At 37.7% G+C, this 15,727-nt stretch overlaps 1 pseudogene; it reads left to right on the top strand.

Annotated features, from left to right (window-relative positions):
- LOC129673298 (uncharacterized protein CFAP68-like) overlaps positions 1-14,934 on the top strand; it is a 54,483-nt pseudogene extending 39,549 nt beyond the window's left edge.
- Positions 14,935-15,727: the final 793 nt, after the last annotated feature.

The raw sequence follows: 15,727 nt of genomic DNA, 5'->3' as shown, positions 1-15,727 counted from the left end.
ATTTGGCCTCTCTGTTCACTAATGCATGCATGTGTATAATTGTAAAGACCTATATATTTTTAAATATAACCTGTCCAGTTCTTTTTTGTATGTATGTATGCATGTATGTATGTATGAATGTATGTTTTCATGGCTGACTTTTGCCACTGAAATGATATAATTTAAATAAAAATAATTCACCTGACAGTGACAATGCTGAAACCAAAAGCCATAGACAATATAACAAAACCCCCAACACCATGCATCAGAAACTCACTTTAAATTGTTGGCCAGGGTTGTCCAAGAGACTTCCCAAACATTGCAGGCTATTGCCCTTTCTCTTGGTTTCCTCTCAAATGTGGAAGTTATATAACCATTGCTGAGGACACAGTGTACAACAGACACAGGAGCCAACTGAGATCAAATTGCTTCTGGCGGTCTTTATGGACAGGTACTGAGAAAGGACAATTTGGTAGATGAGTAGGTACACACCATGTACCAGGAGGTGTGTTAATTTGCTCAAGTAAGGACTCTACATCTGGCATAGCACCTACAGTCAGTTGCCATTTGATTGAGTTTTCAGTAGTCAACTCTTACTCTCCACAGTCCATCGGTCTTTGGCCCTATGACAGTAGCAGAGTTAAATGGAGAAGTGGAGGGAACCACCTAGTTTAAGCCCTTGATAGTGGCACCAATTTCTGCATTTTCTCCAAGGATCTGATACTATTTTTGATTCACTGTTCTCTTTGTCGAAGGCAGCACTAAAAGCTTCCATTAGCCTTTCCAACCACGACAGCCCTCATCACTCCACAGGTCAGGGACCCAATGGGAGAATTTTACCAAAACCTAAGTACATCTATTGGAATTATGCATTCTGGAACATGGAAAAGGAAAGGAGCTCCACAAGGAGAGCAACAGAACCAAAAAATCTGAGCACAGGGGTCTTTCCTGAGACTGATACTCCAACCAAGGACCATGCATGGAGATAACCTAGAACCTCTGCACAGATGTAGTCCATGGCAGTTCAGTGTCCAAGTGGGTTCCATAGTAATGGGAAGAGGAACAGTCTCTGACATGAACCGATTGGACTGCTCTTTGATCACCTCCCCCTGAGGAAGGAGCGGCCTTACCAGGCCACAGAGGAAGACAATGCAGCCTGTCCTGATGAGATCTGATAGACTAGGATCAGAAAGCAGGGGAGGAAGACCTCCCCTATCATTGGACTGGGGGAGGGACATGGGTAGAGAAGGAGGAGAGAGAGTGGGATGGAGAGGGTAGGAGGGAGGGAGCTACAGGGGGGATAAAAAGTGAATAAATTGTAATTAATAAAAAATTTAAGAAAGCAATATTTCACTGGGCAGGGCTGAGGGTACTACATCCTCAGGAGAAATAAACCTTTGAGAATCTAAGGGTTCAAAGTTCTCAACTTCAATACCCATCTCAACGCATAGCTATCCCAAGTTATAGGATTCCATTCTTTGCCAAAGTATGCTCTTTAACTGGTAACAGCCTCTTAGGTGGAGACTTGAATTTTCACTGAATTCAGCCAAACTTATAATGAGGGCTTTGGTTCTATTTTCTGCAACTTGAGCTCTATGGCTGCTAGAGAGAAGATTCTTTCCAGGGCATAGGTAGAAATGTTTAGACTATTTTTTCACATCTGAAGGTCAGTAAATTTTTTGACTAAGTTCATTGTCATCTTGTACCATATTATGAAGTTGATTAATTTTATCAGGGAGCTCATTCACATCCTCTATTCATTTATCCAGGGATGCTAAGAGGAACTAACCAGCAACATAATTTTTCTTACTTTCCTCAAACTGTCAAAAGTTTCATATACAAGGTCACTAAATCAATTGCCCCTCACTATTGATAAATCAAGATAATCAAAGGCATTTCGTTTTTCTTTTTATTTATTATTTATTACAATTTATTCAATTTATACAAGAGGTCTTTAAAAGTAGTACTGTGTACTTCTCTTAATTTCATTAATAAAGCAAATTGGGATTGCTTGTGTATAGAGAAAATACATTTCTGTCTGTCTGTCTGTCTGTCTGCCTGCCTGCCTGCCTGCCTGCCTTTTTCCCTCTCCAAGTGGGTTTCTTAATAAGTGGAACAGGGAATGTCTCTGACATGAACTCACTTGGGGGTAGCAGCCTTGCCAGGCCACAGAAGAGGGCAATGCAGACAGCCCTGATGAGATGGGATTGGGAGGGGATGAGGGAGAAGGCTACAGCTGGGATACAAAGTGAATAAACTGTAACTAATATAAAAATAAAAATTTTATTAAAACAAACAAACAAACAAAAAACAGGCTGTCCTCAAACTTACAACTGTCTCCTTTTATGCTGGCATAAAAAGCGTGCGCCACGTTGCCTGGCTTCTTTTCTTTCCTCTTTCCTTTTTCCTGGCCTGGACCTTCGGTCCCATCAAGTATTTTTATTACGGTCTGGGTGAACCCACGGGTTTGAATTGTCTAAGTGCCTGTTGTTATATCCCCCTTTTTATTTTTGATTTTGTTAATTTGGTTTGAATAAAAATGGCCTGCACATGTACAGGAAGAACTACCAGTTACACAATCAGAGCCCCAATATGCCAGAGTCAACTACATGCAGAGGAAGTTTCATGTCTGCATTTCAACATAAACATGAAACAATTATAAACCAAGGCTATACTCCTTTTGGAAGAAGAAGTACATAAATATGAACTCTAAAATACTTGAGTTTCCTACATTTAAATGGTATTTTGATATTAATAAAGCAGAATTTTTTAAAAATATTGTTAGTTTGCTTATGCCATGCTCTTGTAATATTTACTTCATTATTATTTAGGATAATAATATCATTATATAATACAGGAATGATCCCCTAAGACAATATATAATTGTCCACAAAGAAATAGACCCCTTTCAACATGCAGTGTTTTCCTAAAACGTAAGGTATCCAGAATCACAAACTGACTGAGGACTAGCACTGCCTGTAAGCCAAGGTTTCTCCTTGTAGATTGCTCTTCCTGGTAAAATTCAAAACACTCATTAATCCTTCACGAATACACTGTTTTATGGACAAATATGTTTGGAGTTAAAAGATAGATTAAAGAAAACTTTTTACGAAAAAAAAAAAATAGCCTCCAAAGGGAGTGACATTTTTGTTAGGTATAACCTTGTTGGAATAAGTATGGTATTGTTAGAAGTAATTCACTCTTTCTGTCACTCTGGGTACAGGGGTCTTTTCTGGAACTGATACTCCAAAAAAGACTATGCATGGAGATAACCTCAAACCCCTGCACAGATGTAGCCTATGGCAGCTCAGTATCCAAGTGGGTTCCGTAGTAATGGGAACAGGGACTGTCTCTGACATAAACTCAGTGTCTGGCTCTTTGATCACCCCTCTCTGAGGGGGGAGGAGCCTTACCAGGCCACAGAGGAAGACAATGCAGCCAGTCCAGATGAGACCTGATAGTCTAGGGTCAGATAGAGGGTGAGGTGGACCTCTCCTATCAGTGGACTGGGGGAGCAGCATAGGAGAAGATGAGGGAGAGAGGTTGGTGTTGACAGGAGATGTTGGGAGGGAATGAGAAAAGGTGCTTCAGCCAGGATACAAAGTAAATAAACTGTAATCAATATAAAATAAATAAGTTATAAAAAAAGAAGTGTTTCACTGGGGTCAGGCTTTAAGTTCTTCGATCCTCAAACCAGACCTAGTGTTCCTATCTCTTCCCTCTGTCTGTGGATCCAGATGTAGACTCTCTCTGCTAATTTTTTTAAAATTCTTCATTAATTACACTTTATTCATTTTGTATCCCCCCTGTGGTTACCTCCCTCCTCCCTTCCCAATCCCTCCCTTCCTCCTCTGCATGCATGCCCCTCCCCAAGTCCACTGATAGGGGAGGTCTTCTTTTCCTTCCTTCTGATCCTAGTCAATTAGGTCTCATTGTCTTCTTCTGTGGCCTGGTAATGCTGCTTCCCCCTCAGGGGGAGGTAATTAAAGAGCAGGTCAATCAGTTCATGTCAGAGACAGTCTCTGTTCCTATTACAATGGAACCCACTTGGATATTGAACTGCCATGGACTACATCTGTGCAGGGGTCTTAGGTTATCTCCATGCATAGTCCTTGGTTGGAGTATCAGTCTCAGGAAAGACCCCTGTGCTCAGATTTTTTTAATTGTGGTATATCTACACAATGGAATATTACTCGGAAATAAAAACAAGGAAATCATGAAATTTGCAGGTAAATGGTGGGATCTGGGAATAATCATCCTGAGTGAGCTATCCCAGAAGCAGAAAGATGCACATGGTATATACTCACTCATATAGACATATACTACAGGATAAACCTACTAAAATCTGTACCCCTAAAGAAACTAATCAAGAGGGAGGACTCTTGCTAAAATGCTCAATTTCTATCCAGAGAGGCAAGTAGGATGGACATCAGAAGAAGGAGAAAAGAGGGAACAAGTCAGGAGCCTGACACAGAGGACCTCTGAAAGGCTCTGCCCTGCAGACTATCAATGCAGATGCTGAGACTTATGGGCAACCTTTGGGCAGAGTGCAGGGAATCTTATGAAAGAAGTGGGAAACAGTAAGATCTGGAGAGGACAGGAACTCCACAAGGAGAGCAAGAGAACTAAAAAATTTCTGCTATTTTTTCAGCACCACATCATCTTAGAATCCACCAGGCTTCCTGGCTTCGTCCTCATGAACTAAACCTCTGAACTATAAACCAGACTTAATTAAATAGTTTTCTTTTTTAAAGACTTTTTTAGTTGGGTTATCTCTTCACAGAAATATAAGCCCCAAGACAGAGTATCTTTGATATTTTTGCCTGCTTTTGGGACCCTTTTATTTCTACTTTGTTGCCTAGTCCAACCATGATATTTGGAGTTTTGCTTAATCTTTTTTTAACTAATTTTTATTTTTTATATTAATTACAGGTTATTTATTTTGTATCCCAGCTGTAGCCCCCTTCTTCATTCCCACCCAGTCACACCCCCCTGCCCCTCTCTAAGTCCACTGATCGGGGAGGTACTCCTCCCCTTCCATTAGACCCTAGTTTATCAGATCTCATCAAGACTGGCTGCAATCTTATTGTAACATGTTATACCATGTTGGTTTGACATTCCTGAAAAACCTGTTCTTTTCTGAAGGTAAACAGAGGATCAGTGAATCTTGGTAAGAGGGGCTGTTGTAAGGGTGGGAGGAATAGAGGAAGGAAAAGATATGGTCAGAATGTATTATTGTTTGAGAAAAGAATAAATAAGAAGAGAAAAGAAAATAAATAAAACGTGAAATATATGAAAAATGTTTATTCTTATATAAGCAGAAAAAAACCCATACCTTTTGTTTATTTTGAATACAATTTTTAAAATATATTTAAAATTTTGAGACTATCTTGTAAAGGACAGCCTCCAAAGATGTTGCTATGGTGCAACGGTCTTAGCATGAGTCTCAAATGTTTGTGGTATCCCCTTCCTATAGGTGCGAGCAGGACAAAGGGTTCTTTTTCCAGCAAACTAAGTATGGCACAGGTGATAGGTAGCTCAAGAAGCCTGGCTTCTATCTCCCTTAAACATTGTCTTTGGTGCTTCTCATTACCTAATTTGTGAGACCAGTTGTCAGGATATGAGGTGTTCTATGTATCTCTAAAGAGGTTCATATGCAAAGAGTATAATGACTTCCAACCATGGCTGAGGGAGCTCTGAAATTCAGTCTAACAGGCATAAAATTAACTCATCATGACAAAATCTGTGCAAATCTGCTTGTTATCAGAACCTTATTCTATCAAGATTTGACTGAATATCAAATTCAGTAGACATTTGACTAGAGTTACATAGAAGAACAAATAGATCCAATTGTACAGATTTTGAAAATGCAAAGTAATTGTTTTGAGTAATGTATTAATAGAAGAAACACAATCTCTAATTGATTCAGTAAATTTGGAAAAACCATGGAACAATATTTATGTTATCTTTATTCATTACTTTTATTAGAATGTCAGCTATAATATGCCATTATTATATATTTGACTTCTGGCTTAAAAATTTTTGGATTATTTATTCATGACTTTGTTTATTCAAAATAGGTTAAAAACATTTCATTGCTTAAAATAATCAAAATCCATTATAGACATATATTATATTGTCATAGTAAACCTTGAATTTTCACAATTAAAGTATGTTAATATAATTAAGTTGACTGGCTGAAAAACATTTTAAAAATAAAATAAAGTCATGTTACTTTGAAGATGTCATACGTTTAAAAGAGATGTTTAGGATACAAAATGAATAAAGTGTAATTAATAAAAAATAAATAAAAGATTTAAATTAAAAAAAAGAGATGTTTATGCATTTTTATTTAAATTTTATATTGTTTAACTCTCCTTTGTGAGCTTTTTTTTTTTTTTTTTTTTTTTTTCTAGACTCCTGTTAGAATTTTCTTTCAACTGTTAACAAGATATTGAAATATTACCTTTGGAGAAAAATTGTTTCCTTTCAGTTATTTTTTTTTATTTTTGAAAACTTACTGCAAATATGCCATCCCTATTTGTAAAGTACTAATAACTAAGTCTCCTGGTAATTAATACTTTTCAAAGACTGGCTGCCTCACAACATAGAGATAAAAATGTCATTCATTCCAACATCTTCAGGGATGTCCCTAAGTCTAGGAGACATTTTATTTCAAGTAAGTTAAACGAACAGCACTCTGGGCAGCTAAAATGCTCTTATCTTTCTCTTCAGAGAGTCAACATAGACTCTATTGTTCTTTATTGTTTTTATTTGATCCATTTGAGATATTTATTCTAGGAATGAAAATATAAATATATATTGAAAGTACTGAGCAGTTTTAAGAAAATAATAGGCCCCTCTCTGAGTACAGCCTTTGTATCTACAGCACAATGGCACTAACAGACTAAAGAAAGAATGCTTTGGTGTACTGCCTGACTTTTTAAAAAGCTGCTTCATAAACCACAGACAAGAACAAATCCATTTCGGTAATTTTCAGAAGCAGAAAGTCATTTATTCCACTCTGTCTTATTATGCCACGGATTGAGCCTTTCTTTTCAGCTGGAAGGATGCTGCTTATTATTTGCAGTCACTGACATTCTAACATTGCTTTTAATCTATGCACTAAAGTCTAGATCTCTGAAGTTTAAAAGATGGTTCCTAAAACCCTGAGGTAGGAATGAGACCTCCTGAAAGCAGGCAATTCTAGCTCAGGAAGCACACATTTCTTAACCTGCAGCAGAAGAAAATCACAGCTTAATGGAAGATCTAGAGGTTATGCGTTCCGCAGTGTCTCACACAGTTCCTCCCAGCTCATGAAGGTAACAGGAAATGTGAGACTGAAGTGACATCATCTTGGATAGAGAAAGTCAAAAGTAAATCAGAATCTAAGTCAAAGAGGAAGAAATTTAACACAACTAATTTTAGAAAAGAAAATTTACCAGTGTAAATTTAAAGTTAGGCACTTTTATTCAGCCTTTGTGTAATAAATCTTTTGTCAATAGGTATAATAGCTGTTGTAGGAGCTTTAAAATTTATTTCCTTTCTTAAAGCTATGGATACTTTTAACAGAAACTTACTGAATAGTTCAGTATATAAAACAAGAAAATTGCTACTCTTTCACATTCTTTCTACTACAAAGAACATTGAATTTTCACTTAACAATACGACAACTTGGTACAAAAACATTGTGCATGAAATGATAGTTTTCTTGCATACTGGCTTTCAGAAAAGCTTGGAAATCTCAAAAAAGGAGAAAAAGTAAAGGTATCAAATATAAGCACAAATGCAGCCATATAGTGAGCTAAAGTAGGATCGCAGTAGGTCAAGTACAAGCATTGTCTGCAACAAGCTCTAAGTTTGATCTCCAAAAACACATAAAATCAGAATAAGATGAGAATAATTGTCATCCCAGCACTGGGGAAGAAGACAAAAAAAGATGAGGAACTCCCATACATAGAGAATATAAGGTCTTTCTGTGTTACATGAGACCGTATCTCAAAACAACAACAAAATAAATAATTACAGGGAAAAACAAAGTTGATATATGTTCACTTTAATATCAACCACAGCTCTGTGATGGCAAGACTGCATTACATCCCACAGCTAAAGAAGAAACCAAATTTCAGAACTTTTTTCTTCCTCCCTTCATGCCTCCCAGTTCCACCGTCTCATTTCTGTCTTTTCCTGATCCACTCATCCTCAATTTCCTTTTCAAAAAAGAGCAAGCCTCCAAAAAATGATATCCAAACAGAACAAAACAAGATACAATATGAGACAAATTTTCTCATCTTGAGGCTAGACAAGGCAACCTAACAGGAGGAAAAGGGTCCCAAGAGCAGGCAAAAGAGTCAGAGATAAACCTGCTTGTATTACAGGTGGGAGTCCCACAAAAACATCAAGATTACAAACATAACATTTACAGAGGGTTCCTGTGCAGACACACGAATGCCTGGTGTTTTCCATTTCAGTCCCTGTGAGCCCATATGAGCCCTTCTTAGGTCGATTCAGTGGGCCATGTTCTCCTCGTAGCCTCCAAACCCTCTTATTCCTACAGTTTTTCCTCACCCTGTTCTACAGGGTTCCCTGACTTCAAAGAGGATGGACCCAAAGGAGACCTCCATATTAACACTCTCTCTGCATAGTATCTGGCTGTTCGACTCTAAACCTGCTCCTGTTCTGCTGCGAGAAGATGCCTCTCTGACAATGACAAGAAAAGGCCTTATCTATTAGCATAGCAGAATATCACTAGGAATCATTGCAATGATTTTTTTCTTGGGTCTATCCTACATTTCTGTCTCTGGTCCTGCCCATGATGGCAGTGTAGTGTGTCTCTCAGGTTAAACCAGACATTGGTTGGCCACTCCCACAATATCTGCACGACCATTGGCCCCAGCACATCTTACAGAGGACAGATTGTAGGTGGAGGGTTTTGTGCTAGGTTGCTGTACAGTTTTCATTCATGTACATTCAGTATGCTGAAGGAGTACTTTCTTCTGCCAAAATGATTACAAGGTAGGGGCAAAGGCTTCATACAGCCATCAGCTTGACCTCTCTACATTCAATGAGATGTGTGGATGTTGCCATTAGCAATTGGACTGACTATTAGGTTCTAGGAAGATACTTTCTCTCCTAGCATCAAATTGGGTCGATTAGGGATTTTTCCCTGGACCCCGTTGGCCAACAACTTAATCTATTATAACCTAGTTTCATCAGAGGAATCCTTGCTTGGCTACAACAGGTAGCCAACTGGCTACTGGCAGGTAGCCAGTTCAGATTCTGTGTCCTCCATTAGTAGGAATCTTCACTAGTGTCACCCTCTTAGAGTCCAGGAATTTTTCACTGAACTAGATTTTCACACTGATCCCCACATGCCCCCCAATTGCAAACTGTCTCTAACTGAATTCTCTCCAACCTTCCCACTCCACGTGACTTCTTCCATTCCTGTCCCAATCTGCCTCCAGTCTTTACGCAAAATCTATTCTATTTCTAGGAATTTGAGATACCTGTATTGAGAATTCGCTGTTTAGATTTGTACTCCATTTTTTAATTGGATGTTTTGTTTTGTTTTTAAATCTAATTTCTTCACTTCTTTATGTGTTTTAGATATTAGATCTTTATAGGATGCTGAATTGGTGAAAATATATTCTCATTTTGTAGGCCTCCTCTTTTTCTGATTGATGGTTTTCTTTGCCTTACAGAAGATTTTAAGTTTCATGAGTTTCTGTGTATTGATCGTTGATCTTAGTTCCTAAGCTATTTAGTGATTTGTTCAAAAAGATTTTTCCTGTGTTCAAGGCTATTCCCCACTTTCTTTTTGATTAGTTTCATTGTGTCATTTTGAGGTCTTTTATTTACTTGGACTTGAGTTTTTTGCAGGATGATAGATGTGGATCTATTTGTGTTCTTCTACATGCAGACATCCAATTTGACCAGAACAATTTGTTGAAGACGTTTTCTTTATTTTTTTTCAGTCTGTATTTCTGAATTCTTTACAAAAAATCAGATGTCCATAGGTTTATGAATTTATGTCTGGGACTTCAATTTCATTGATCAAGGTTTTTGTTTTTATGCCAATATCTTTTTGATGGGTACTCTGTTGGATCTGTAGGTTGCTTTTGGTAAGATGACCAATTTTACTATGCTAATCTTACTGATCCATGAGGATAAGAAATCTTTACATCTTCTTTTTTAATATTAATTTTATTTTTTCTTCACAATTTACTCATTATATATCCCTAATGAAGCCCCATATCTCAACACTCCCTTTCCCACTCTCCCTCCCTCTTCCCCTCATTCCCTTCTCTTAGTACAATAAAAGGGGGAGTTCTCCACTATTACCATCTGCCCATAGCTTGTTAAGTCTCATCAGGACTGCTTAGATCCTCTTTCTACATGGCCAGGCAAGGCTGCATCATCAGGAGCAAGTGATCAAGTGATTAAAGAGCAGTCAACTGAGTTCATGATAAAGGCAGCCTCTGTTCCCCTCACTCAGTGATCCACATGTAGACTGAGCTGCCAATCAACCACACCTGAGCAGGGAGTTTAATGCTCTCCATGCATGGCCATTCATTGGTACATCAGACTACCTGGGCTCAGATCTTTAATTTCGTTAGTTTTTTTGTGTGACTCCTTTCCCCTCCATGCCCCTATATCCCCACCTCTCTCTTCTTCCATAAGCCACCCTGCGCTTTGCCCAAATATTGGCTGTGAGTCTCAGCATCTGCATCGACACCCTGTTGGATGAATCATTTCAGAGAACCTCTCTACAGGAAACAGGTTCCCAACCTGTTTCTTCTCTTCCACCACTTCTGGTGTCTATCCTGTTTGCCATTTTGAATGAGATTTAAGCATCCTCCCTAAGGGTCCTCCTTTTTATGTCTGTAGATTGCTATCCTATATATACCATGTCTGTCTTTCTGTTTCTGGGTTATGTCACTAAGGATAATCTCCTCTAGTTAAATCCATTTGCCTGCAATTTTCATGATTTCCTTGTTTTTAATAGCTGACTAGAATTCCATTGTGTGTATGTACCACAATTTCTGTACACAGTCCTCTGATGAGGGTACATCTGGGTTCTTTCCAGGTTCTAGCTATTACAAATCTCCCCCAGGGACAAGCTTCCCAATGAGTTATCAAATCACATGTGTGTGTGTGAATATATATGTATGTGTATATGTATATGTATTTATATATACATATATATGCATCTCTGTGTGTATATATACATAATAGATGTGTTTCTGTGGGTGTTGTCTGTGTATGTGTGTATGTGACTTACAATAATAATCTGAGAGAGCATTGGATTATAGGAAATTGAAATAAAACCCAATGGTGCATAACCCAGGAGCCAATAAATAAACTGATTCGCTAATTAGAAAACTGCAGATTGTATTTTCACAATAAGTTTTTCAATATTTTTTAAAAATTGACTAATTTAATATTAAAAAAGAAACAGCCAGGATCAAGAAATAAATGCCAGAAATAGATACCAAGGCGAGAAAGTCATGGCTCCAAACACTAAGATGCCTTATCATACCCTACAATAATAATAATAAAAATCTAAATGAAAACCTAGACATTCTTCGCAAATGAAGCAGAAAAACAAAGAGATTTTGTTAAAAATGATTTTGTTGAAAATTAAAAACAAACAAACAAACAAACACTGGATTTCAAAATTGATTCTTTTGTTTCATAGTTGCAGGTTGGTAAGTACAAAAGATGCATCTGGGCACAGGATCTTTTCTGAGACTGACATTTAACGAAGGACCATGTATGGATATAACCTAGAACCTCTGCTCAGATGTAGCCTGTGGTAGCTCAGTAACCAATTGGTTTCCCATAGTGAGGGGAACAAGGACTATTTATTTCTAAGAGGAACTCAATGGCTGGCTCTTTGACCTCCCCACCCCCCAAGGGAGGAGCTGTCCTGTTAGGCCACAGAGGAGGGCTTTGCAGCCAGTCCTGAAGATACCTGATAAAACAGGATCAGATGAATGGGGAGGAGGTCCCCCCTATCAGTGGACTTGGAAAGGGGCACTGTGGAGATGAGGGAGGGAGGGACTGGGAGGGAATGAGGGATCGGGACACAGCTGGGATACAGAGTTAATAAAATGTAACTGATAAGAAAAAAATTAAAAAAAAAGAAAACTTCAAATATTTCTAAATTTCAGCAAGTAGCTAATAGAGACTACAGATTGTTGTATCAAAAAGAAAATGGATTAGAAAACAGATTAATCACATTGTAATAATATTTTATAAAACATTTAGAATTTAACTATGTTTATATAACAGAGTTATGATAGACTTATAAGATAGACATAGTTAAAAAGTGAGCAGAGAAACTACATTCAGAAAATTAATTTTGTATCACTTATTTCAATGGTATATTTAGAACATATAAATAACTGAAATTTTCAGAACAGAAAAATATATTTAAATAATGAGCAAAATAAATTAATAGAAAATTCCCTGAAGTACTTTGACATATTATTCAAAAAGTGCTATAAAAATATTAGGAGGAGCAGTCCTGTTAGGCCACAGAGGAGAGCTTTGCAGCCAGTCCTGAAGATACCTGATAAAACAGGATCAGATGAATGGGGAGGAGGTCCCCCCTATCAGTGGACTTGGCAAGGGGCACGGTGGAGATGAGGGAGGGAGGGAGGGACTGGGAGGGAATGAGGGATCGGGACACGGCTGGGATACAGAGTTAATAAAATGTAACTGATAAGAAAAAAATAAAATTAAAAAAAAATATTAGACACCATTGGTGTATACAGCCCACAGCAGCTACGGATGTGCTATAAAAGCTTAAAATTTAAATCACTGAGCATGTTATATGTAAGTGAGAATGTAGAAGAGTGGGGACTATTAGGAACAGCTTGATACACTGTAAAGTCATGGAGTTACTTTGGAAAGCAAAATTATACTTCTTTTTGTTGTTGTTTTCATTTATTTTAAGACAGGGTTTCTATGTGCAGTGTAGTCTTGGCTCTGCTGGACTCACTTTGTAGACCAGGCTGGCCTCAAATCACTGAGCTTTACCTGCTGCTGCCTCTCAAACTACCCAGATTACAGGAACGCACCACCTCACCTGTCTAAAGTTACACTTCTTTAAAAGACTAAACATCTACCTTGTACTACATAGGTGTTTAAGGAAAATGACATTTCTTCAGTGATTCTACACATATTTTCATCAAAACCTTATTTATAATTGCTCATAACTAGATGTAATGAAACATGCATTGTCAAGGCAGTGAATAAACATTCTAATTTGTGTGTGTATGGAAAGGATTTTCAAAAAATGCGCAGGAACTTCTAGAACAAGACTTTCCAATCGAAAAGCTATTGAGCAGTGTTTTTACTGAATTATCTGTGGACATACAACACATATCACAAATATCTTGTTTAAAAATAAAGGAGTAGAATCAATTTTCACCTAAGAACAACTGGACATGTACTTAAACTATAATATACAAAATGGGCATAAAGTTGTCTCACTGGTTAAAACACTGCCCTAGCAGATCTGGATTTGGTTTCCAACATCCAAAACTGGCTCAAGTTCCATGGTTTGTAACACTCTTCTGGTCTTTGTCAGAACTGCATGCACATCATTCTGGCCCACACATTTACATAAATACATTTAGAAAATAAAACAAAATGAAATAAGTGAAATTCCGTATTACCCCCAAATAAACTGAATATATTCTATAAAACAGTATACATTTTAAGCAGCAACAGACAATGAGAGATTCACCTAATCCCACAACTATATTTTGTAAGAAATAGTTCCTGACATCATTCATTTTAATGCTACAGATCTACAGGTTTTCATTGTCATTTAGATGTTGTAGCTTATGCTCATTTCAGCCTTTAATTTGCAAACTCTGCACTGTCTTGAGTGGAGATGTTTGAGTAGAGATATCACATACATCTCTAGTACTGAGATTCAGTTTGAAGAAGCAGAAACCACCTGGACATATCACAACGGTGTAGATACCATGAATTCGAACAAACCACAAATGCTCATGCAGGATCCCTACCTTCTTCCTTTGTGCTTAAAATTTAGTTGTTCAAAATAAGTGGAAGGGTTAAGAACACCATCAGTGTCCTAGAGAAATATCCTTTGCAGGCTCCTGGAGAGTAGGTTTGTATTTATCAAACCTCAATTTAGAATCAACTATTATATTCATGTTGCCATAATTTCTAGATCAACAAAATATATCTAGGCGGTTGCTGGATAAACAATAAGAGCCATTGCTAGTGAGCTACAGGCTTGAAAGTGAAATGGAGCTATTGGCCTTATCCCCTCTCCTTCGTGTGCCTCTGAAGGCTCCCTTGTTTCCAGAACAAGATCAACCCTGAGCATCTTCCAGAAGTCTGCTTGAGGTTAAAAGACAGTCACTGAAGGGTGAGAGTCCTGAGTATTCCAGAAGGCTGACCTCTATAACTGCACCATCTCTAGAAAATGCTGCATCCTGTTCTCTCAGAAGCTGCTCAGCCTTTCTCCAACACCTTGTCTGTTTCCTCAGAAACCCACACTACGGCAGCCTTATTTGTGGTGATGGACATGACGAGGTGTGGACAGACTTGAAAAACATGCCCACGATTTTTCAGTATGGATGAAGATGCAGCACTATAAGAACTCATATTTGAACTGTACCCTGATGAGCAACATGAACCAGAAATGATACGAGCTAAAGAATATTGTAAAACCTAAACACTTGCCTTCCCAGTTTGGACACTGCTTTGAAACAACATATGATGCAAACCACAACAGCAAAAAGCCACAGTCAGCCCATAGATTTACATGTGAGCCTCATTGGTCGGGACATCAATCTGACCTGCATCCTCCTCAATACAAATGCACAGAAAAGTCAACTTGTATGTTACTCAATGCCTTAACCCACTCATTCCTCTTGGTGTATATGTGATCCAAACATGGATCAATTTTAGGATCCAGGCCAGAAAGAAAGAAAAAGTAGATTTAATTTTTTTCTTTTCTGGAGTGGACTGTAGAAAGAAGTACATTCTCAGCAGCCTTGCTCTTGACCTAACTACTGTCTAAACAAACCACAACAGGGCACCAAAAATAATCTCTACTTTTGTTTATTCTAACTGTCCTTATCAATTTTCACCTAAGAACAACTGGACATGTATGTGTATACAGGCTTCTGGAGGCTGTATATACAGGTTCTCTCTCTCTCCCATATATATATATATGAGAAGGGCCTAAATTTATAATCTTCTGATTCTATTTCTGTTGTTTGTGTCTATATGATTTCAGGGATAAACATTTTGTTATGGATAATCACTTAGGAGCCTTGTCCCTGGCATAGCAGTTATTATTTATTTCTCATTCCCTGTCTAAAGGTAAGACTTTGTCGCCTTTCTCTGTTAGCATGTCTGTTGATATTGTCATTGTTCGTGCATGTTTTGGGCAAACATTCTAGGAGACACAGCCCCACCGAATGAATCCTGGTAGCCTGGCTCTTGCAATGTTTAAGCTCCCTCTTCTTCCTGTATAGTTAATATAATATTCTATTTACCTGAGTGGTGGATTCAAAGCATTTTTATTAGAAATACTACATTTCGATTTTATACATAACAAATACTAATTCGTTGTTTAAAAATAATATTAGAATCGTTGTATTGAAAACTAGAAAATGTATTCTAGCTTTATTTACTGCCTGGCATAAAAGAAGTTACTGACACATGTAAGTCTATTTCTTTAAAAGACTATGCTAAA

The sequence above is a fragment of the Psammomys obesus genome, unplaced genomic scaffold (assembly GCF_907164565.1).
Source record: "Psammomys obesus unplaced genomic scaffold, mPsaObe1.curated_primary_1811, whole genome shotgun sequence".
Lineage (NCBI taxonomy): Eukaryota > Metazoa > Chordata > Mammalia > Rodentia > Muridae > Psammomys > Psammomys obesus.
This window is presented reverse-complemented; position numbering and strand designations above follow the sequence as displayed.